General features: G+C 38.7%; 1 long non-coding RNA gene across 2 annotated transcripts in view; it reads right to left on the bottom strand.

The window, feature by feature from the left end:
* The window catches only part of LOC146510284 (uncharacterized), an 85921-nt gene extending 63122 nt beyond the window's left edge, over positions 1–22799 (bottom strand). The window contains exons 1-2 of one of the 2 annotated variants that reach the window (XR_014876449.1): positions 16785–22799; positions 12744–12827 (exon numbers count right to left, since the gene is read on the bottom strand). This is a non-coding gene — a long non-coding RNA (uncharacterized LOC146510284). The other variant, XR_014876451.1, reaches the window with a different exon arrangement.
* Positions 22800–22820: the final 21 nt, after the last annotated feature.

The following is a 22820-nucleotide window of genomic DNA, read 5'->3' as shown; positions in this document are numbered from 1 at the left end:
GGGGTGGAAACATCATGCTATGGGGCTGTTTTTCTGCCAAGGGGACAGGACGACTGATCCGTGTTAAGGACAGAATGAATGTGGCCAAGTATCGTGAGATTTTGAGCCAAAACCTCCTTCCATCAGTGAGAACTTTGAAGATGAAACGAGGCGGGGTCTTCCAACATGACAATGATCCAAAACACACCGCCCGGGCAACAAAGGAGTGGCTCCGTAAAAAGCATTTGAAAGTCCTGGAGTGGCCTAGCCAGTCTCCAGACCTCAACCCCATAGAAAATCTGTGGCGGGAGTTGAAAGTCCGTGTTGCTTGGCAACAGCCCCAAAACATCACTGCTCTTGAGAAGATCTGCATGGAGGAATGGGCCAATATACCAGCTACTGTGTGTGCAAACCTGGTAAAGACCTATAGTAAACGTTTGACCTCTGTTATTGCCAACAAAGGTTATGTTACAAAGTATTGAGTTGTATTTTTGTTATTGACCAAATACTTATTTTCCACCCTGATTTACGAATAAATTCTTTACAAATCCTACCATGTGAATTCATGGATTTTGTTTTCACATTCTGTCTCTCACAGTTGAAGTGTACCTCTGGTGCAAATTACTGACCTCTGTCATCATTTTAAGTGGGGGAACTTGCACAATCGGTGGCTGACTAAATACTTTTTTGCCCCACTGTGTGTATATATATATATATATATATATATATATATATATATATATATATATTATAAATTCTTCCTCTACCCCCCCCCCCCCCCCCCATTTTTGCATATGTCGAGGAGCGTGTCAGACTACATTTCACTGTGTTATACTTGTAACTATGCATGTGACAAATAAAGAACCTTGAACCTTGAACCTTGATTAACCACATTTTTTGGAAAGCTGAGTTCAGCTTCACACACTCAAAACTTTTTAATCAAGAAATGATTTCATTTTGGGTCAAGGAGGCTAAAATTTCTCAAAAAGCAACACATCCAAACAAACACCTGAGAAACAAAGTGACTGACAATCTGCAAAAGTTTACAAAGCCTAATAAGGCAGTGTGGTTCATTTCTAGCGCCATTATATACAAATGGAGAAAGCTTGGAACAGTTGGAAAGCTTCACAGGAGCAACCAAAATTAGCACATCGACAACTCATCTAGGAGGTTACAAAAAACCCAGAAAGAGATATGTTGATCTTAATGAAGTTATTGTTACTTTGTCATATGTATAAGTGTTATTAAAGAAAGCATTACGCATTACAACATTCAGCCATTAATCTAACACAGCTCAGGTCATTCCAAGTGCCATTAATTGCTGGATGCTGAAGGACATTTCAACTTAGATTTTCATAGAACTGATACTTGAGATAAGTTTTTTTTAAAGTCCCTCTTTGTGTACACACTGCTGAAAGAAGACATGCACAAGACAAAGGTTTTCATTGTGCAAACAGCCCTGTGTAGTAATGTGACCAAAAACCTGAAAAACTGCCAAGCGCTCTGCTCACTGTGAAAAGTAACTTGGCTTGGCCTGCAAAACAAGCTCGATCATTGTATGCGTCTTTTATTGGGATTCTCCCACTCACTAAGAAAGACACTCAACATTAAGTTCAATTCAGTTAAGCTACGCTCCATTTCATCTAAATGCCAGTATTACTGAAGATCACAAATACATAGGATTCGGCTTCTTTAATCATGGAGGGTGAAGATTGAGTGAAGCACAGAGCCAAAGTTCAGGAACTTTGCTACTAGGCTTCAGTCATCCACTTGCACCAATTACACAATCATTCACATGCCACCTTCTCACTGCAAATAAAAGAACAGAACAACAAGGGGCATAAAACATGACTTTTTTCACCATTAAATTTGGCAGAATTTGCAGTAAATTGATGGTTGAAAACCTTAAACCATAAAGTTTTATGTTTCATTACAAAATGTTGCACTCCTACAAAAAGGTACGCATTGCTGTTAATCGGTTGGATAACTTTTTTACCTTCAGAACTGCTTTATTTCTTTGTGCCATATATCCAACCAGATACTGGGAAACAAAATATCAGATTTTTTTCACACGCTGCTCTACTGGATTGAAATCTGAGGCTTGTGAAAGCCATTTGAATAACTCATGACAGAAAATGTTAAAGAAATGCTCAGTTTAAGATCTATTATCGATATTGATTTCAATTCAATTCTATTCTATTCAATTTTATTTATATAGCGCCAAATCACAACAACAGTCGCCTCAAGGCGCTTTATACTGTAAGGTAGACCCTAAAATAATATATTCAGAGAAAAAAAAACAACAATCATATAACCCCCTGTGACCAATCACTTTGGCAACAGTGGGAAGGAAAAACTCCCTTTTAACAGGAAGAAACCTCCGGCAGAACCAGGCTCAGGGAGTTGACCTGATTCAAACCACTGCAGCACAGTACCTGTAATACCTACTGCGTGCTCTAATCACGCTAATAGGATATTATGGTCGACAACGCTGCAGGACAAGCACAGAGATGAGTCCACTGTCAGAGGCAATAAGAAGATCATTTGTAACCTTCACTAAAGCTGTTTCTGTGCTGTGATGAGCTCTGAAACCTGACTGAAACTCTTCAAATAAGCAATTTCTCTGCAGATGATCTGTTAGCTGTTTGATAACTACTCTTTCAAGGATGTTTGATATGAAAGGAGGTTGGAGATTGGCCTATAATTAGCTAAGACTGCTGGGTCTAGAGGTGGTTTAACTACAGCCAGCTTGAAGGCCTGTGGTACATAGCTGATTATTAGAGATATGTTGTGCATATTTAAGATTGAAGCATTAATTAGTGTTAGGACTTCTTTGAGCAGTTTTGTGGGAATGGGGTCTAAAAGACACGTTGATGGTTTGGAGGAAGTAATTATTGAAGTTAACTCAGAAAGATCAATTGGAGAAAAAGACTCTACATAAATATAAATGGTACTCAAACTAGCTGTAAAATGGTAAATGGTAAATGGCCTGTATTTGTATAGCGCTTTTACTAGTCCCTAAGGACCCCAAAGCACTTTACACAACCAGTCATCCACCCATTCACACGTCACACACTGGTGATGGCAAGCTACATTGTAGCCACAGCCACCCTGGGGCGCACTGACAGAGGCGAGGCTGCCGGACACTGGCGCCACCAGGCCCTCTGACCACCACCAGTAGGCAACGGGTCAAGTGTCTTGCCCAAGGACACAACGACCGAGACTGTCCAAGCCGGGGCTCGAACCAGCAACCTTCCGATTACAAGGCGAACTCCCAACTCTTGAGCCACGATCGCCGCCAGATAATATTACATAGATAATATACATCTGTGAGATGATTATGGGTAATTTTTTCTCTTATGGTTAAAATTTATTTGTGAAGAGTTGAAGAGAAACCTGGGGTTGTTCTTATTTTCTTCAATCAGTGATGAATAGTAAGATGTTCTGGCTTTGCGGACGGCTTTCTTATAAAGCAACAAACTATTTCTCCAGGCTAAATGATGATCTTCTAAATTTGTGACACACCATTTCCTCTCCAGCTTACGAGTCATCTGCTTTAGGGTACGTGTTTGAGAATTATACCACGGAGTCAGGTACTTCTGATTTGAGGCCTTATTTTTCACAGGAGCTACAGTATCCAGTGTTGTACATAGTGAAGAGGCAAAATTATTAACAAGAGAATCAACCTCTGTTGGAGTAGTGTTCAGGTAGCTGCTCTGTGTTGATACAAGGCATCTAAGATGACAATAGTGGGTGGATTATATTCTTAAACTTTGTTACAGCACTTTCAGAAAGACATCTACTGTGATGAAGTCTACTCCCCACTGATGTGTAATCAATTATTGTAAATGTAAATGTTACTAGGAAATGATCAGACAGGAGAGGGTTTTCAGGAAACACTGTTCCGTTTCTATGCCATATGTTAAAACAAGATCTAGAGTGTGATTAAAGTGGTGGGTGGGATCTTTTACATTTTGAGAGAAGCCAATTGAGTCTAATAACAGATTAAACGCTGTGTTGAGGCTGTCATTTTTAGCATCTTCAGCATTTTGAGATTGAGATCGATTTATTATCTTTATTCAGTTGACTTGCATCACAAGAAATTCAATGATGAAAAATAAAGTAAATAACACACCAAAAGGGTGTAGGGCGAAGCTACAGCTTATATAACACCAAGCCCAATACAACAATCATCCCGTAACGTTAAAGAAATTAAATGAACTATATCTCTAAATCTGAGTATAGATAACCTCTTTGTATCAAGAATATCCTTAGACTAAACATTTATCACAATACTGAATAATTATGTTATTTTAAATAATTTTTTGAAACAGTTTCAGTGTGCTGCACATGTCAATTTCTTCAGGATGACAGTCCTAAAGTTTAACCCCAGTAACAGAATGACACTTCTAATTGATGCCAACCTTGGGGTATTCAAAAATACAATTTCCTATTGATTTGCTTTCATTATGATTTTGAACAGCTTGTTGATATTAAGTGGTAACTGTCTATTATATGCTTTGTACATAATTTGAATTATGATCTACAAAATCTTTGAGTTTCAGTATATTTAACTGAATAAATAATGGATTTGATGACTCTTGATAGGGTTTTTTGTTATCATTCTTATGGATTTTTGGCAAAACTTGATGTTTGTCTTGTGTTTCCACACACCTCATGAAGTCCACAGTAAACAGTAAGTCATATATGGAACAATACGTGAAGTAATTTTTGACATAAGAATTTTCACTTTGTACAGTACTGGATTAGATTTAGGCATTTTAGCTTTGGCATAACTTATATGCAATTTCTGTTAGATTTGTTATCAACACTAACTCCCACAAATTCAGGTTAAAGAACTTTCAGCTTTGTTCATTTTCATTTTCATTCATTTATTTTCCCTTTTCCAAGGTAAAGGGACAATTTATTAGACTCAAGCCATTTTTAAACAATCAGTAGACCTACTGATTTCCAAGGTGTTTCAATTTTCCCAGCAACAAAACAGTTGGGTCATGAGCATTGAGTCCCAACTGTGGATTAAATCAGTATGATATTTAACAACTGCTATTTGCAGATGTTGCCACATGTTCATGTTTAACACACCTAAACAAGAAGGTCTGAGTCTATATGTTCACAATTGAAATAAACTAATAACCTCTGGACATGTATTTGTTACATATAGTGAAAATCCATGGCACTGTTTCTTGCGATTTATGCCTGCTTGGTTGTGTATGTGGCATTTCTCACATGCACATAAGAGGACTTCCAAAAGCCATGAGACTGAATAAGAGCTTGTAAAGTGCAGATATCAAAAACACTGAACCCAAAGACAGAAAGCAATGTCAGATAAGTGCCTCCAAAATTCAGATTTAAGCTCAGTGTAGACAACAGCTTTTAGAGCTGCTGCCAACAACAACTATCAATGCCGAAGAGGAAAGAATTCCAACCGTTCAACAATATACATTCCATTTCAAAAAATAGGACACCACAGCATCACAGACACAGGCCTGAATGAAAGAAAAAGCAAAGATCTCTGGGATTATAACATTTATCTCATCCTCACTCACCACAGATGGGAACACTGGCTGAACATTAGCAGTCTACATTCATCTTTCACATCATTTAATCACACCTATACTTAACATATTAATTTGGCATTTGAGGATTAGTTTAGTAAATTACAGTGGCGACTGTTGATTTCTATGATAGATCGAGTGCTTTGGGTTTTAGCACACCCGCTCTAGGAATGAGTCACAGCATTATACTTCTCAGACTGAGACAAACAGAGATTACTGGGCTTACCTACTGCCACACAGGTAGACACTCTGTCAAACGCATATTCACAACACACAGACACACACACACAGAGACAGCAGCTAAAGCCTTAAGATACACACAGTTAAGCACAAGCACCGAACACATGAAAATGGATCCAACACTGTTGCAATCCCTTTGAACTGCTGCTCAATTTTGCAAGAAAACTTGTTTAATGTTTTACCTCTTAGAATTGAAAGCGCCGTTTCAGTTTAAGGGTTATTTCCCCCTTTTGAAAAGAGCCCTTACGTCACTTCAGAAGATGCATTGTGAAAATTTTGTCGTTGTCTCTTATTTATATAAAAAAACATTTAGCAACTTTGTGGTTTCCATGGATCTTGGGAAAGAGGTTCGTTGAAACCACTGGATTCCGCTGAAATTAACCAGGAAAGACTTTATACAGGGTAAACCCAGAAGAGTTCGACCATAAGCAAACACGGATATCATGATTTTTGTTTTATAAATTGTTTTTAAGACCACAGATTATTTATTAATCACCAGAAAGACTGTATTATTTTTAGCCCCATAGCTTTTTAATGAGCCATATACGTATGCTTAAATTTAGTTTTCCAGCAAAAACGTTTAGTACATTAGTAATTTTATATTGGAATAGCTGATTTTCATATTCATAATTCTACTTAAAAAAATCTTAAAAAGTTTCAACCAAATCTTGTTGTTTTAAGAAAATGATGCTGGATCCACAATCCAAGTCACATAAGGAGCTGCAAAAGTTCTTTAAACCTTTGTTGTTGTTGTTTTGATGTATAGCTCAAATAATAACCTTTGACCAAACTGTTGTCATGCACTGAGAGAACAAAATGTAACCGATTAGGGGGTTTCCGATGAGTAATGTCTTCAACATTATTTCCCCATTTAAAAGCAGTACTCAGTATCCCATTGAACCCTGCTCATGGAACTTTTAGCGATGATCTCGTTTGAATGTTGCTGAGCCTACAGCGTACGTAACGACAAAACAAAAAGGTCTCTGTGGAATAATACCACTTTTTTTTTACTGCAGAAATCTTGATTCGTCATAGCAGGAAAAGAACAAGTGTAAATACCTGGATTCCTTTTAAATGAAGCCGTTTTAAGGGCTGTGCGTGTAAGCTCACTGGTATTGCCGACAGTAAAAAAAATGTTTTTATGCCGGAAAACATTAAATGTCAAGAACAGATTTTTTTTTTTTAAACAAACATTACATTGAGCTATTGAACTAGAAATATATATATTTTTTATACTAATTTAATATTCACACCAGTAATAAATGTTTAAGGTTTTATAAGGCTTGCATGTGTCATAGTGTCCAATTTTGATTTCTGGATATGACTGGATACCAGTCAGATGAAAACATTTTAAAGGTTATGCATATAAGCTCACAGATATTGTCACCATTAAAAAACATGTGGTTTCACCCTTTTTGTTCTTTTTGTGCTGTGAAAAAAGTCATATGGCAAGAACACAATAATAATTATTATTATTATACGTATATATATGTATAATCTTAACTCCAGTAATAAATGTTTATGTGGTTTTATAGTTTTTTAATACTTGCATCTGGCTCTGTTGGATTATGATTTCTGCTTACTTGTAATTTTCCTATTATGTTATAGGCAAAAATGCCTGCTTTAATGAGTAAATCATACTATTACATAAAAGTCCTTTGAGTAAAAATATGTGTAAAATTTAAGCATTTCTGATTTATTATGTTCTGAAAATTTCTTTTTCATATGTACAAAACTGTCACAACTTACAAACTAAATTTGAAAAGCACAGATTTATATCCAGTTCAAGTTAAAAAGGTATTTCATTTAGTTCAATTAATTTTATTACAAAAAAGAAAAGATCAACATTTTTACATTAAAAGCTGAAATTAAATAGTTTGTTCTTGTAATATGCATCAATTACTTGTACATGATAGATAAAATAATAAAATAAAATAAAATAATATTTTTAAAATAATTTAAAATTATTTGATTCATTTTAATCACTTTTTTGTTAAACATATTGCTGCATTTAATATAGTATAGATTTTTTCTGTCTAAATTTCCACTGTGTGCAAGGAGAACTTAACATTTGATCATAGCAGATGAACAGAACAAGGATTTGTTTGTTGTTTTATTACCAAAACAATTTTTCACTTATTGATGAACTACTTTAAAAGATGGGTCTTTGATGTGAAGGCTGGATGTCTTCTTCCGTGTTTTTCCGGCCAAGGACATGTTATGTTTTGCATGAGCTAACTCTGTTAAAAGCTTTAAAAGAGAAAAAAAATGGACCTGATGTTAATTTTGATTGATTGATTTATCCTTTTTCATGTCAAATAGTACCCAGAAGAATGCAATTTAGATCATTATTTCCACTATATGTTCATGTTGCTATATACCATCAGCGACAATAATTCAAAGGCAGGACCTCATAATAAATGCATGCCTTAAATGACAAATTGCAACACTTACATTGCATATAGATGGAAACAAAGAAGCACAGACACACAAACACACAATGCTAACCCTAAACCCAATTCCTCAGCCCTCTACTGCGTATTTTGTCTGCTCCTCCTGAAAAACTCATTAGTCACACGTATTTACGTTTGTACACAAATCCGCCCAGCAACAAACACAACAGGCGCTGTGGGCTGTCCTTGCATGTGCAATTCACATGCATTCATGTAACAGGCCAAAAAACAAAAAAAAACTTATGTGTACAATTACACGCTCAGAAACACGTGAGAAAGTATAGATGGATGGACACACTTATAGACGATCATTTCAGCATGAGCACACTCTTAGGAAATTGTACTACACAATTGGGGAAAATGCACACACACTGGCAACACTGGTGGTCCTGCTTGCAAAGAGCTAAAGCTCCTTTTTTTTTTTTTTGTCTCTCGTGGGAGGCCCAGACAAAAGCAACAAACTGACAGGTAAACAAGCAGTCATGTTTGGGCAGACCTACCTGAGTAAAGCTCTCACCCTTCTCAGCCTCTCCCATCACACCCTCCTCCCACTGTCAGGAGCTCCAGCCAGTGGTTTTAACTTCCCAATGTCCCTGCCTGGCTCTACGATTCATGTCTGAAACCTCATCTGCCTAGCCTTTAACTTTGTACCTTGATGCAATCCATAGCTCTGAAGGAAAACAGAGCTCTCAACTGAAACTGTTAAGGTGCTACACGTGAGATGCCTCGCAAGTGACGTAACAAAGCAGCCATATTGAGCTCCGCAGCTCTCCAACTGATTGCATTTACAATTGTAAAACTTTTGAACAAAATATGTTCCAGCCATCCTACGTGTTAATCTGCAGACATGCAGAAAGTTGTGTTAGTGGGTATAAACGGCAGGCATATGCAAGCTATGATTTGAAAAGAAGGACACTGAAATTGTAGTGGCTGCACATATCCTGATGGATGCAATATAGTATAATACACTATGATGCCCACATCTATCAGCATAAAACCACTAGGCTATGGCTCTAAATGTAGGCCTGCATTTTCATAATGCATTAATTTGGTGCAACATGGTTCGGAAAAGAGACGATCCTTAGCACTGCTGTGTCTGTGCACAGTACATCATAATTCAAAATAGTCACATTTATTGTAAAACTAGCAAATGAAATCGTATTATTATATCACAGATTCCTCTGAAAGTAGCGGTGTCAGCTGACTCTCTACCTGAAATCACTCAGAATCTACGTAAAGGACTGCCGTGAAATTTTGAATGGAAAATTTTCCCTTAAATTAGTCTGTATAACTTTAGTGACTGCTTCACGTTTCATCCTGCAAACTTGTGTTTTTTTAAAATACAAAATACCTCAGGGCTTGGATTTACATACTTAACATGACTCCTAAGAGAATCAACAGTTCCAGTATCATGTTCACTGTGCAGATCGGGGCAAAGATGTTTAATCTTACAAGCTACAACAAAACAAAAAAATGAAGACATTTTTAACAAGACAGAACAACAGCTGAGGCATTAGCCATTTTTCTGGGCAGCGTGAGTCGCTCTGGATGGTCTTGTTTAGTCAAAGCTGGTAATAAAAGTCAAATGTCAAAAAATAACTTAAAATCCATATTGAAATCAGGGGATTTGTAATAGATATAATATATAAATATATAAAGCACTTTTAGATGCTATAATATGAATTTGGCATGGCACATTGTCGATTCAATGCGTTTCCTACCCAACAATAAGGTTTTAATTGCAATGCTGAATTGTGTAAAAATCTTTTCCGATAAATTCAAACCAAAAATAGCATATCACCAATCTTCATCGTTTGCATTGCAACATGTTTAAAAATGCCACGAAACCCTGTATGTTTGTCAGTTTCGACATAGAAACTGAACATGCGTCACACTAATTGACAAATATTGATCAAACCAAGAACCAGGCCATTAGGACAGTGACATTTTGTTTGATAAGTGTATTATACACTGCTATTTTAAGTGCACAGAGATGAACACACATACACACATGCAGACACACACACACACTCAGGCAGCAAATCCCTGTCAACTTCAGCCTTTCCAAACAATTCAAAACATTTGGGAATAAAGTCGAGCAGCGTAAGACAAGAGTCTAACAAAAGCCACCCACACCTGTTTTATCACTGAAGTGTGTTTCTGGTGTTTTCCCTCCAACTAAACATTGGAAACGGGTTTACTCTTTTTGCACAGCAGATGTTAGACAAGAGGAAAACCACGACCACAAGGACAGAGAGGGAGGAAGAGGCTAAACTGAGTGAACTGAATAAATAATGTATTTAGAAATTTTGTACAAAGACCCTGCTAAAAGATAAATGATCAGCAAGAAAAGGTTTTCTCACCTAATTATTTAACACTTTTTTAGCTAGCTAAGAATGGACAAATTGCTTTAAAATGATTAGAATAGATTTCAGTTTAAAAAGTAAATCCTTTTAAATTTTAAAAAGGATTAAAACACACACACACACACAACACAACACAATCTTTTACTGCCACAAATGTAGCCAGTCTGATATCAGCAGGCATTTATGGTGGCTAATGTTAGCCATTTTCATCTCCCATAACTGAATAGGTTTGCTAAGTTTTATACTCTTATCCATTTCTCCCTCTGTTATGTTATGACATCTAAACATCTAAACACTCTTGTTTCCTGCTCGGTTAGTACCAAAACCAAATTAAAATCGCCAAGGATATGTCATAAAAATATTTTAACCTTTTTTTTAAGTGGGACTTCATTTACTTAAGCTACTTAATTTTATGTTCAAATTGTCACCAATATGTACAGAGGAGTCTGGAGAGAGTTACATCAGTGAGTGCCTACAGCCGTCTGTAAATCATCCGTAAGGCTCTGTCATGGTTTGTGGCTACATTTCAACCAGTGGTGGATCTTGTTGAAAACGGGTAAAATTATAAACACAGACAAGCAGCATCGGATTGCAGCCAACATCAAAGAAGAGCTTTGGATTTCCTTCAAGAAACTGGCCTTTTGCCTTTCCACGTTTCAATAAATCACAGATTATGCATTGATTGATCGATTGACGGATAGATTAATGGATGGACGGACCATCCTTAATCGAAAGTGCTACCATAAGCATTAAGAAAAAGACTATGTTGGGGAAATTTCTTCAAATTTAACACGACTGTTCACTGATTTAAAGATGACGATGGGTTTAGTAGTAAAATGTTAAAGAACACAACAATCTCACAAAACACATTTTTGCCTGTAGCATAAGGATTCATAATCTAACTGATAAGCTTTCATAGAAAAAAGTCTAGCACAAGGATAAAATGATGATGATGCAAAAAGTCAAAGGTCAAGGGTCATATTTCAAATTATATTGTCACAGAATGGCATAGATATAGGCTCTAAGTGGACACAAGCATACAACAGAGACATGGTAAGTCTAGTTTAGTGGTAACTCTTTTAAAAGAAACAAAAATATGTTTATACATAATGGAGACATTAAATTGGAAGAAGTCAACATAAAAGTGTGTCTCTCTGAGAAAGTGAAAAAATGGCCCATTTTGTTATTTTGTTAGAGACATTTTTGTATTTCAACATATTAAAATCTGCTCATCTGCTGAGCTTGGTGTCTGCACATGCTTGGTTTATTTAAATATAAAGTGCGCACGGTGCAGCACAGGGGTCATAGGTTATTTTTTATTGGAATCTTCATGATCAGATAAAACTAACAGAGCGAAAGAAGAGCTGAACTCTGCGTCACACAGGCAGCCATGTGAATCTGCTGTTGCGTGTGCTGCTCTGGGAAAATGCATTTTACCGACTGAAGATAACCAGAGTCCCAGCAGTTCATCCTCCTACTCCTCCTCCCTATTTAACCTGGGCTGCTGGGTCAGGCTACTGTGTGTATGTGCTGGTATTAGCGCATGTATATACCTGTGTTGATCTATACCTGTGTTTGTGCATCTGGCTCGGCGGTGAGCATGGGAAAGAACGAGGGCAAAATACAGAGAAACCCATTAAAGGATGAATGCTTTACACAACATTTGCGCCTAAAAATCAAGAAGTACAGCAAATTTTAATCACCAAAGAAGTGATTGTGGTGCTGTTTCATACGCCTTAATATTTATAAAGGATCAGTTTTATCCCTCATAATCAAAACACTTTACAAAGAGAACAGACGTACACTGCTTTCACAGAGTAAAGGCTCAGTGTTTGAGTCTTTGATTGATGAACTAAGAAAGGTTTTTATTTCTCCACAAATATGTTGCTGCTTTAAATAGAAGTCTTCTAAGGAATCTCCAGCCTTCCTGCACCTTTCTTGGCCTTTTTAATGACAGTGTTTTTGTGATTTTTATCAGAAACCAGAACGTGAGAAGGAGCTAAAGTGCTTCTTGCTAAAGACTCTCGTGTAGGACTTTAAAACACCAGATACTGTTTTATCTGGCAATCAAGATAAAACTGCCAGAGTGAGTTCACTGCTCCGGCTATTCCCACTCTCCATTCCCATACCTGGATCATGTAGAATTCCCAGAGAAGGGCAGTAAATTGTCCAACGGGGAGACGTTGTCCTCTCCCTCCTGAATACCTTTCACCCTGAGAAAACGAGACAAGAATGGAGGCATGTTGAGTTTCACCCATGTGTCCTTTCTGAAAAACACATACATCACTTTTCGTTTTTTTCTTCTTTTTTTTTTTTCCAAGGGGGGCCTAAGGTGGAGTAGCATCTGCGTGTGTTCATGTAAATATCTGCTTGAATGCATTCAGTCCATGACTTTCTCAGGTCCACCACCTATTATATTGAGATGAATGGGGAGTGCGGTACTTTCAGAGAAATTAAATATGTGGTTGACCTTTTGTTGATGGACAAACATCACTGAGGCTCCAGAGCAAATATGAAGGAGGTGGATTCAACCTCTTGTTCGGTTTGCAACGTTTACTCGCTGCAGAGAAGTTCAAACCTCGCCAAGAACATGTCAGCACCTCTGGCTAATGTGCAGGATGTGATATTTATGTATTGGCATCTCAGAAAGAAATTAAATCCGCAAGGCGATGCTGTGGTCAATTCAGGGTTTGTTATCAGCTCTCTAAAGGCTGAGGTGTAAGTCAGTGCACCATATGGATGACTGCCAGACTCATTTTTACCGGTGCAAGAGGAGTCATTTGCAATATTTACTGCTTAACCAAGTAAATGGCGGCACCTTTAATGTGGCAGTGCCGTAGCAGGTAATGCTATTATCATATTTCAAGTACAAAACAGACCAAACCCATAAAAAGCGGGATATCTGATAAATGGAAGGCTATTCTTTAAAGTTAAACTTTAAAGATTTTGCCCATTAATCAGAAGGTAAATATTCCTAAACACATCATCAATATTTTCACATTAAAGAAATCCCTTAAAGATGAAAAATCTTGGTTATTTGACATGACAAGAACACAGGAAGTCACTGCAGCCACCTGAGAATGATAATGTCCTGTGCATTACTCAGCGTGACAAAGGTGCAAAGAAACTGAATTAGCAGAAAAGCTCTAAAGTGGTTTGTGATCAGGTTTTTTTTACACATTCACTTCATTTGATCCCAATGATTAATCACTGAGATCTCTCCTCACACCATCTCAGTGAAGAATATTTCAGAATTAGCATCACACGGTCTGGCAGAGCTCTGAGCCTAGTTCTGCCAGAGGTTTCTTCCTTCCCACTGTCGCCAAGTGTTTACTCATCTGATTGCTGGAGTTTTTTCTATATTATTTGACAGAGATAGGAGATAACAGGAGATAAGATGTACCACAATGTAAGGAGTGCTCTGACACATTGATAAATATGTTTTTTTCCTTTCTCGCAGTCGAAAGTGCTTTGAGGTGACTTGTTGTGATCTGGCACATCATGAATAAAACTGAATCAAATACCTATCTTCACAATGAGACTGAAATAACACAAGATTATAAGACACCCAATCTGATCTGGGAGCATCATGGGACATAAGGACACCTGGGCTACCTTAATTAACCCCCTGCAATGTTTTGACATGTAGTTGTAAAGAGACATCTCTCTCATGGGGTGAGGTCCATATGTGGTCTACAATGGCCAAAGCTATTCTAGTAGCATATGATAGTTTACATAGTTCTCTGTCCAAAGAACTATGCAAAGACTTGCAGTGAGTCATGACATGATGCCGAACATCCCGTGAGAACTGTGTTTACTTATATGAAGCTTTGGCCAGTTTGTCTTTTCTATTCTGCCGTAGCTGGACAAACTTGTCTTTGAAAAATGTTCCTCACCCTACTGGCAGAGCGAGTACAGGAACATTTGGATTCAGATGTATAAATTAGCATACAGCCTAGTCAGTAAATGAGCTCAAAGCTGCAGTTATTCATATATCTGTGGGTCCATGCACTTAAACCTTTACCCCTTGGAGCTCAACTAGGAGTAAGCCTTGAAGCTCTTTTCCGAACTAAGCTGTTTCAGGCCTGCTTATACAAAAAAATGACTGGGTTTGCATAGTGAGCGTGGTCCCTGCCTGTGCAGCTACCTTTGGAAAAAACCAGAAACTACCATCTTTATTGACATATATTAAAGAGGCAAAACTCATCACACAGGCGAGGTCATCAGATACCATCTTTATGGGGGAAAGAGTTACCGTGCAGCTGTGCGAGTATCTCAGTTTGCATGTGTGTGTGCCAGTCTGTGCACATGCACACAGAAGTGTGTTTATAACTGTTTACACTCTCCGGCTTTGCTCAGCCTGGTTCCTCCGAGCAAGCAGGTACACCAACAGGCAGGGAGTCCATGGCAGCCTCTCAATCATGTCTCCCTCCTTTTTGTTTCTCTTTTGACAGTCCTTCGCTCTTGTGTGACGGCCCACAACGTCGCCCCGGCCTGCTTACCTTTTCAGCGCTCGTGAAGCGAGACTACTAATGCACTTGCTGCTCTCTTTGCCGCCTCATCGGCCCACACTGAGCTGCAAACTCCCGTGACAGCACAGGAGGCTCACTTTGTTTCATGTTTGCCCAAAAATTGTTTCAATATGTATTTTTGGGACCGGTGATGTTTGCATAATAAATCTTTGTGTCAGTGGAATACAAAGAGAGCTATAGGTCAAAACCTGGGTGGGTCACACTCTCTCTCTTTTTCCTCATTAACTCTCCTCTACTTTCTATTCTCTTTCTTAGCCAAGTTGTTTTTCCAGCCTGCTGTCAGTAGGTTTATATAGGCAGAGGCTGGAGCTGTCTCTTTTAACAGTTCTCATACTCCATGTATCGTTACTTCACGTGGCCAGGTACAGTAAGGTGGAGGAGTATTTGCAGAGATGCACAACGTGAAACAGCGAATCATGCTATGAACATTTTTCTGCCGTATGACTCAAATACAAAGCAAGACTGAACATTAGCGGTTTCAGTGTTCCAGAAAAATCCATCATCAAGCTGAGTAAGGTTCGGGCTCTTTGACTAAAGCCAAAAACAACTTATTTAGAAATTACCCGTCAATTACACTTCCATTATGTTTAAACTGAATTTTTTTGAGATGGCCAAAAGAATTTTTCCTAATATTGTGCATGATGCGGTCAAGTTGAGTGGACCAGCAAAGAGTGAAGTCACGGTAATGTGCCTTAAATGGTGGGAAACCAAAGAAAAAATGAGGAAGTGGAGAAGCACTGACTGACATGCACTGTAGAGATAGAGATCAGCCCAAGAACTGGCTAAAGCTGTATTTTTTTTTTAAGTAGCAGAGTACCAGAGTTCATTCTCTTTCAGTGTGTTAGTGGTTTAAAAACTGTTTGTGAGGTTTCTATATAAAAATACTTCATTAAAATAGAACTCAAGTTTAAGAAATGTGCTTCTATATAAAAGCTATGATTTTTTTTAATGCATTGGCCTTGTTGCACAATGCCAGGCTCAGATTATGAGAGTTTTGGATTTAACATTTAGCAACAATCCACCCCTAATTAGATTTCCGACACTGGCCTTTACACTCTCATAAGACACTGGACTCCAAGGAGGCTGTGTATATTTTTAAGCAGTAAAAGGTACTAACACAATTTTTCCTTTAATGTGCAATATGAGGAAAAAGTACAAAATTATGTCAAATGTAATTTAACAAAAGTTTAAATGTTTCCTTGTTTATGTTTTAACATTCTGGCATATATGTGGTACAGTGGTGCAGAAGTTGACACTTTCACCACACACTGAGGTTAGAACCTTGCCCTCCTGGACTCGTGGTCACTAAAAGTAGAAAAATGACATGTATGCCAGTCCATTTCAACCAATAAACTAAAAAAAAATTGAAAAACACAGTTGCACAAATAACTAACCTCTGATATGGGTATGACCACAGTGTGCACCACCCCACTGGGAAGCCTTTATACGACAATAAGGCTACATTAAAGTAAGGCTAATTTCTATTCTGAGAGTGCCAGTGGTCATCCCAGATTATCTGGTAACCTCCCAAACTGCTTGCTGGCATGCTGATAGTATCAGCCGCGACAAAGACAAATCTGAGACCCATAATATCAAAGGGAATATAAGCGACCATACTGTTGGCAGTCAAAGTCTTACCTTGAATAGACAACTTGTGCTGACAGTGTCTGTCCAACCACTTTGTTGTCAGTTTAACCTTGTGTTTTTCCACCTCACTGCAAAGTAATGCTGCTACAACCGCAGCCTCCATCTTTGTTTACATCTACGCCCCCATGACATCACGTGAGGTCGTGCGTGTTGTCCTCTGACAAGATGACGATTATAATTTCCTGCAGTGTGGATGTTATGCTATTATTGCCAAAGTCACTTTGAGTGAGAGTAGAATATCTGTCAAGTTTCTCCTTACATGTTTGACCTGGCCCGATTTCCAAATAGTTTAGTGTTTTAAAACTTCTGTTATCTGATCCTGGCATTACTGATAACTGGAACATCGAGCAGCTGACAGTACACAAAGGTATGAAATACTATACTGTTTGTAATCTTGTATTTGTTGTCATTTTCTGTGCAAAAACTGAGCGGTTAAAGTCGCTATCACATAAACTGTATATAAAAGATGGCCAAAGTCACGCACTGGTTTGCAAACTCCTTTTAAGGGGTTTTCCTAATTTTATTTTCTTTATTTATTTGTTGTTGTTGTTGTTTTGTTTTTGATTTGTTTGGGGGAGGGGGGTTTGCACCTGAGGTGACCATATATGGACAACAGAGTGGACTGCTGTTATGGAGTTATCAGCTAATGCTAAGTGCCATAGAAAGTTGGCATGGACTGTGTGAATTCATGACAAACAGAAGGATGTCTGCTGAAAAGTCTTAATATACAGGCTCCTTAGAGTACCGCATGGTCGGCCACATTTTTCCTGAAATAATTACATAAAAAATGCTGTGAAAGGGCTTGAAGCTCAGCAGACATCTACCAGCTATACTCACTTGTTCTGGTATCTAACTGTCAATCAAAGCGGCCACAGCCCTAAAAATGCAAACTTGAATTAACACATTTTAAATGGTGAGGTCATAAAAACACCTTTGCTTCCATACTACTGTGGTTTCAAAGGGATGAAGTAGCTATTAAAACAAAAATCTGTTTTTCTACCAGGTTAAAAACATGTTTAATGTGTCGTGCTGCAAATGTTTTAGCATGGGAGCCAGCCTCAAGTGGCCATTCCACAAACTGTGATTTTGGCACTTCTCATTGTACTCACTGTTCAACAACTTCTTGGCAACTTCACCCAAGCAAAGCCTCACAGAAGCAGCATTTTTCAGAATAAGAGCTCAAAAAGCCCCACTGTATACTCAAATGAGGCACATAACAGATGAATGTGGAGTTTTTAGCAGCTAAAGATATATATTTTAACGCTGACTGAAATGAAAACATGGATGAGGATTCTGGGTTTGAAAAGTGAAACCAATACACAATTGTCTTAAATCTGCATTCTTTCCAATTTGTCAGCAGGCAGCAACTCCTGTGGTTGCAAAAAGAAGCCAGATTATACAGATATTTATAAAAAATAAAAGAATTGCACCCTCCCTCGATTTAGTTGAACACAGGATGGTATTCATTTCTAAATTGTGGTTTCCATTTGAGTCAAAAAGGAGGATAAAGTAGAGTATGCTTTAGAAGTCACTACCATCCAAGTGTGCAGTGTTTTCAGTCAGATCAGCCTGTCACTCGTCACAGCCGGTTTTAAAAACCAAGATGGTGATGGCTATGCTTCCTACATAAGTTGGTAGTGAGAGAATGAATATCAGACTTACCAGCTGCCCAAATGCAGGGCTCTAAATGAGCAATCGTGGTTTTCTCTAATAGTTTATTTTGTAAAGTAGTTTATCACATCAATTTTAGAGGTGATGATAAGTTGGCACTGAGTTCAACTTATTTCTGCTACACACAAGCAGACAAGTAAATTAAATACTTGAGGTTTATTCTGTCAAGCAAATAAACTGCCATGGTGAGAAAACCCATCAAACATCAGTTAAATCATCTGAATGTGAAGCACCAAAGTTCAGCCACTTTCCTGCAAATCCGACAGTCAAAACCCTGTAACCAGAGCAGCCACATGACCTCGAGGTTTTTATTGTCCCTCGCTGGTGACAGAAGCAGACTGAGAGGGGGAAAAGTGGGCGGACAGTTTTCCTCGATGAGCCAGAGCCTGGAGTGAAAGCGGGTGAGAGTACAGCGAACTTAGTGGGACGAAGCAGGACAACGCTATCCCAAACATAGCAGAGTGCTATAAGCCACCGCCATAAATCTCAGATCTCGTCCACAGCTAAGCTTTTTCAGTGCTGTGTGCTGCTCAAGAGGCCAGAATCCAGATGTTGGAGAGAGAGATAGTAAATAAAACAATCTATCAAAACTGAAAACGGGGGGAAAATAGGATTTTTTTCATGTAGCTGATATTAAAAAGCACAAATTCTCTACCTGTTTTAAATCATTATCAAATTAAATAGCATACACAGCAACAGGCAGACATAGAGAAACTCCCTCAGTGAGTGAAATCAGTATGTTAATCCCATTTGGGATAACATAGATATTATAGCACCACTGGTCCATTGTAGCTCAAGGTGTTCCTGAATAAAAAACAGGCCTGCTCCTCTGGATTAGTTTTTATCATTTATGGTGCACGTGGATTGGAGGGATAAACAGATATGGAAGCCTCATTGTGGAACAAATATCTGAGGCTTAACATCTTATCGTCCAGAACATGGCGATGGCTTATTGTTTAAGACTCTTTGCCTCTGGACATGAACTCCTGCTGGATGCTGATGATCTCTTGTGTCAATGCTGCGACTGCACGTTTCTCAACTTTCAGCTGGCTTGATGAATAAAATGTAATAAGAGAGCACCGAGAGATGTGCAGCTACTGCGTGAAGTTTTTTGTTTTGTTTTGTATTTGAGCAGCTGGAATCGAATGACAACTTAGACCTATAAACTGGAAATAAAGGATGGACTATAATGGCTTCCATTGGTTAGTGAAGCCTTACATCGAGTGTTTACAGAGGGATAATACACGCTTATATTGTGGTGATTTGTCAGTAATAATGTACATAATCAGTATACCCTGAATTCTCCATGGCTCCGCTTGGCTTTGCTTTTCAGACCTGGAAGCTCTATCTGTCTTTTATATAATTTATAATTTAACAATTTATGCATAGAACAAACATAATTACTCAGTTTCATAGCTGAAATTATGGTGTCAGGTCAGTTGAAGGAAATTAGGTCAGTGTGGTCGGCTGCTAAATTTTTTTGGCTCTACAGATATTACTCCAAATACTGGAAAATGGGGTTCACGCAGCTAACCTGTTGCAGCTATGTCATCCAATCAACATGCACAATAACTCAATTCAGCTTTGATTTTGTCCGGTCTTCCTCCCCTCATCCCCAACCGGTTGCGGCAGATGGCTGCTCCTCATTGAGCCCGGTTTCTTCGGGGTCAACCTTCAAGATCAATAAAGTTTTACTGAATTGAATCGAATTCTACCGAAGGTTTCTTCCTGTTAAAAGGGAGTTTTTCCTCCTCACTGTCATCAAGTGCTTGCTCAAGAAGGTCGTCTGATTGTTGGGGCTTTCTCTGTATCATTATAGGATTTCTACCTTACAATATAAAGTACCTTAAGGCAACTGCTGTTGTGATTTGGTGCAATAGAAATTAAATGTAATTTTATTATTGTAGCTAAAAAACAATCACACGTATTCAGCTGATCATTTTCAGATTTTTGTTTTACAGTACTAATTTGTTATTAAAGTCAGTCTGTCAGATGTAAAAAGCATGAATGAAATAAGATGAGTAAATCGTATTACTTTATATAATAAAGAAGTGAACCTCTGTCACTCTGGTGCTGAGTAAGGCTCTCCTGGTCAGCCGGTTTTAGTTTAGCCAGTGAAACATTACAACAAAAGGAAATATCACTTAGTCAGCATTAAGTTTATGCTCAGATGAAAAACTGGAAGCTGGACGTCCGATTCTCATCAGCACTAAGCCCAAGAGAGCTGCTGAGTTTGGACAGAGTGGAAAAAGGGAATGATGCCTCCTCTTGAAAAGATGATCTATGCACCAGACCTGTTTATGTTAGTAATCTCCAAGCCCAGTGTAATCAAAACATCACTAATTTCACTGCCGATTGGAAACTGTGACATCTGTGTTTTCAACACACTTCAAGGGGGACTTCTTCAAAGGGGGGGGAAAAGGCAACTGGGAAGCATCCATTCCTTATAATAACCCTAGTGATGAGAGGATGACTTCATCCTTGTCCACTTAAATGTTTTGAAGAGGATATATCCACAGTAGTGGAAACTTTATGCAGTAAATACCTCGGCATTGCTTGCTGAGAGTGTGTATAACAGGCTGTCGTGTGTCCGTCTGAGCATCTGGGCAGGCCGGCTGGTCGGGTGTTTAGCTTGTTGACATGCCGGCAGATTCTCCAGCTCTGCTCTGAGTTAGAAGGTCGGCTGTGATGTTACAAAAGGTTTTCCATCCTGTCGAGCAGCCTGGCGTCAAGCTTGCAAGACCTTCCTGATTGATTCTACAGAGTCTGGACTGCACGTGGTGCAAAAGCACTTCTATAAGCCTCGCTCAGCGGAAATGGGCCTTAATGCAACCAGCACTGCTTTACTATGATCATCAGGGATGTGGCCTTTGTTGAGCGTCACTGCTGAAAAGGCCACAGTGAAGAGAAAAACACAAAAATGAGAGCTTTTCCTTTTCTTTCTGTTTTTTTGTGGGCTTGGCGAGAGCAATAAAAGACAATAAATATAAAATGTGCAATGCTGTGTGTGTGTGTGTGTGTGTGTGTGTGTGTGTGTGTGTGTGTGTGTGTGTGTGTGTGTGTGTGTGTGTGTGCGCGCGTGTTAAATGTATCCCAAACACAAATTCACCCTTCTGACTTCTCCAAAAAGCAATCTGGCATTTTGTGCACTCTGGGCTTGTTTTTTTCCACCTCTCAAACTTGGATTAGCCCTTGTGTTATTTAGGAATAACTATTTACGCTGCAGAGGTGACCATCAGACAGCTCCTGGCCACAGATACACACCTCCTCCCCCTTCGCACATACACTCTTTACAGCCCTAACAATCCCTCCACCTATTTGCACAGGAGAGAAGAGGCCACTGCCTCACCTTCAGAGTACTACTTAACTCTTCGAGTAACTCGTGGAGTAATCACAGCATTCTCCTGCCAGCCTACTGCCTAATTAGAGTGTGAGCATGTGTGTGTGTGTGTGTGTGTGTCCGCGCGCGAGAGAGAGAGAGAGTAAAAGACTCATTATTTAGCATCCCAGGTCTCACAGGTTGACAATTACACATGCTTATATGGAGTATTATTACTATTTTTTGGATACAATTTCATACAAAGTAGCTGGAGTCAGTATTGGAGTCTAAAGGAGCCATAACACATTTACTTTGTAGCTCCAGTCAAGCAGAAATTTTACATGTCTGAGGCATAAAGTTGGTTTAACTGCAACCTTTTAATTTACATTTAAATATATGAAATATATTTTAATTGTTATTATTGTCTTTTGCCATAATAAACTTGATTGTGACAGTAATATCCAGCAAAAAAGTGGCTCCTGATTCTAAGCACAAGCACCTCCTGGCAGTAAATGGTACAAATTGTCTGGCTTTTCTGCAGTTTTGGGTCTGTGGATTCCATCACTTAGTATCTCGTGCATGCACAGGATAAATATTAACATGACCAGATACAGCCTTCCCTGTCTCCAAGAGGCACCTTGGGAAGCAGGTCTCTCCGAGTCCTAAAGGGAGGCCTGCAGCTCGCCTTTAATCCCTCCGGGATCCCTCTCTCAGAGCTGGGCTTTGCTTTGTGCGCAGCTCTTGGCCGAGTTAAAAAGGAAAGTGTAAGGGTGGGACAAATTTCGCACTTTCTCCCATGTCTCAGGCCAAAAGAAGGAGCTTGTAAATTGAGTATGTGGAGCTGGAAATACTCCCTGCCACACGAACTCTGCGGTGGTTCAGTGGTGGGGCCGGCTGTGTGCGTGGGCTGCACAATCTTGGCTGCGGACGCTTGAAATCCGGCCTGAAAGTGTGTTTTGTCCCAAGGATCAACTATCTAGCAAAGACAATTAGGACTTGTAATAACTTTTCAGTCACTCTTTTTTTCTTTTAAAATA

This window comes from Neolamprologus multifasciatus, chromosome 10 (genome assembly GCF_963576455.1).
Source record: "Neolamprologus multifasciatus chromosome 10, fNeoMul1.2, whole genome shotgun sequence".
Classification (NCBI taxonomy): Eukaryota; Metazoa; Chordata; class Actinopteri; order Cichliformes; family Cichlidae; genus Neolamprologus; species Neolamprologus multifasciatus.
This window is presented reverse-complemented; position numbering and strand designations above follow the sequence as displayed.